Below are 2,311 nucleotides of genomic sequence, written 5' to 3' on the forward strand. Positions count from 1 at the left end.
GCACGTCTGCACCTTCGCTGGAGGGGCCCCATTGTTCCACAGCCCTTGCACACGTAGTGCTTGAATCGGCATTGATGGGCTCTGTGGTTACCCCCACGGCGCCAACATGGTGCTAACGGATTCTCATTCACGCCCCACGGCGGGCTCTGAGTCACCCCCGGTCTGGCCTCTGCGGGCGTGTAGGCCCCAGCCGTGTACAGTTCTGCCTGCTGAGTGACGTTATTTCATGCACAGTACTTGCCGGTGAGCTTCGATGCTGGGAAGATATCGGTCTGGGTATTATCGCTCGTGGATATGAATGCCTGGGCTATCGTGACGGCCTTGCTCAGGTCGAGGGATTGGGCGAGCAGCAGCTTGCGAAGAATGACCTCGTGGCCGATGCCAAGCACCGAAAATGTCCCGCAACATTTCCTCCAAAAGTCCAGCAAATTCACAAGTTCCCGCAAGGCGTCTCAGGTCGGCGACATAACTCGCCACGTCCTGGTCCTCGGAGCGGTGGTGCGTGTAGAAGCGATACCTGGCCATTAAGATGCTCCCCTTCGGCTTGAGGTGGTCCCCGAACCAGCGTACACAACTCTGTCTATGGCTTCTCCATTGGTTTCGTCGGTGCTAGCAGATTCTTGATGAGGCCGTGTATTGTAGACCCACAAACGGTGAGGAGAATCATGGAAAACATAGAAAATAGGTGCAGGAGAGGCCATTCGGCCCTTCGTCCTGTGCTTGACCGCTTTATCGACCTCATCCAGCTCGTTGGCCACGAAGTACTTGTCGAGACGCTCAACGAAGGCTTCCCAATCATCGCCCTCTACAAATCTCTCTGGAATACCAACGGTAGCTATGACCGCATGAAAATTTGTAATCTGTTCCTCGTCGCCAATTGTTAAGTATGGAAGAACTCAACAAGACTGAGCACTGTGAGCTAAAATTGATGTGACCTTAGTCTCTTTAATACAACTCCAGAGTGCCCAAGCAGCACGGCAGACAACCTTTTATACTCCCTTGCACGAGGTGTGCAGGTGACCCTTGGGCCTCCAACAGTTGCGCCCTCTGGTGGCAAGTCTTACACAGTTACAATGTTTACATACATAATAGCGGCAACACCCTCGCTCGCAAACACTGGCACTTATGTCATCATCCGAGCCAGGGATCGCAAGGATGTGCGCATCACGCGCGCCATGACAGGAGCTGACGACTGCTGGACGGACCACCGCCTAATCCGATCCATCAGAACAGCCATGATCGTGTTAAGTGGCGGAGCAGGCTCGAGGGGCTGTATGGCCAACTCCTGCTCCTATTTCTTATGTTCTGATGTTCCTATTATCACATTGCTGTTTTGTGGGATCTTGCTGTGCACAAATTGGCTGCCGCTTTTCCCACAATACAACAGCGCCTACACTCCGAAAAGTACTTCATCGGCTGTAAAGCGCTTTGGGACGTGCAGCAGTGGTGAAAGGTGCTATATCAATGCAAGTCTTTCCTTTGATTTCTCTCCCTACATTACAGGGATTGAGAGAAAGGCCAGTTGTTGTTGTTGTTGTTGTCAGCCATCAGCGGGGGCAAACGATGACGTCAGGGGAGGGTGACGTCAGCAGTTTCTGGGCGTGGAGCCCGCCGGATATGTCGTCACCCCTCCCCAACCGCCCGCGCTCCACCTTCCGGTCTTCAGTCGGCATGACAGCGGCGGCGGGAAATGGCGCGAAGGCACGGGCGGCCGCACCCGGGGTAGTAAGGCGGCGCCGGATTGGACGGCGGCTCGCCGAGGGATTTGTTAGACGGGCGGCGATTGGTGCAGCCCGCCGAGCTGCGGGAGCCAGGCGGCGCCGGATTGGAGGATAGCGGAAGGGCTGGGCGGCGGTTGGAATTTAAACTGGAGACTGGAGGAGAGAAAATCTCCGAGCGAGTGAGAGAGAGAAGGTGTGAGAGAAAAGAGAGGGAGAGGGAGGGAGAGGGAGAGGAGAGGGAGAGGGAGAGGGAGAGGGAGAGGGAGAGGGAGAGATGGAGAGTGAGAGTGAGAGTGAGAGTGAGAGTATGAGAGAGAGAGAGAGAGTATGAGTGAGAGAGAGAGAGAGAGAGAGAGTATGAGTGAGAGAGAGAGAGAGAGAGAGAGTATGAGTGAGAGAGAGAGAGAGAGAGAGTATGAGAGAGAGAGAGAGAGAGAGAGAGAGAGTATGAGTGAGAGAGAGAGAGAGAGAGAGTATGAGAGAGAGAGAGAGAGAGAGAGAGTATGAGTGAAGAGAGAGAGAGAGAGTGAGAGAGAGAGTATGAGAGAGAGAGAGAGAGAGAGTATGAGAGAGAGAGGAGAGAGTATGAG

Source organism: Pristiophorus japonicus, unplaced genomic scaffold (genome assembly GCF_044704955.1).
Source record: "Pristiophorus japonicus isolate sPriJap1 unplaced genomic scaffold, sPriJap1.hap1 HAP1_SCAFFOLD_144, whole genome shotgun sequence".
Lineage (NCBI taxonomy): Eukaryota > Metazoa > Chordata > Chondrichthyes > Pristiophoridae > Pristiophorus > Pristiophorus japonicus.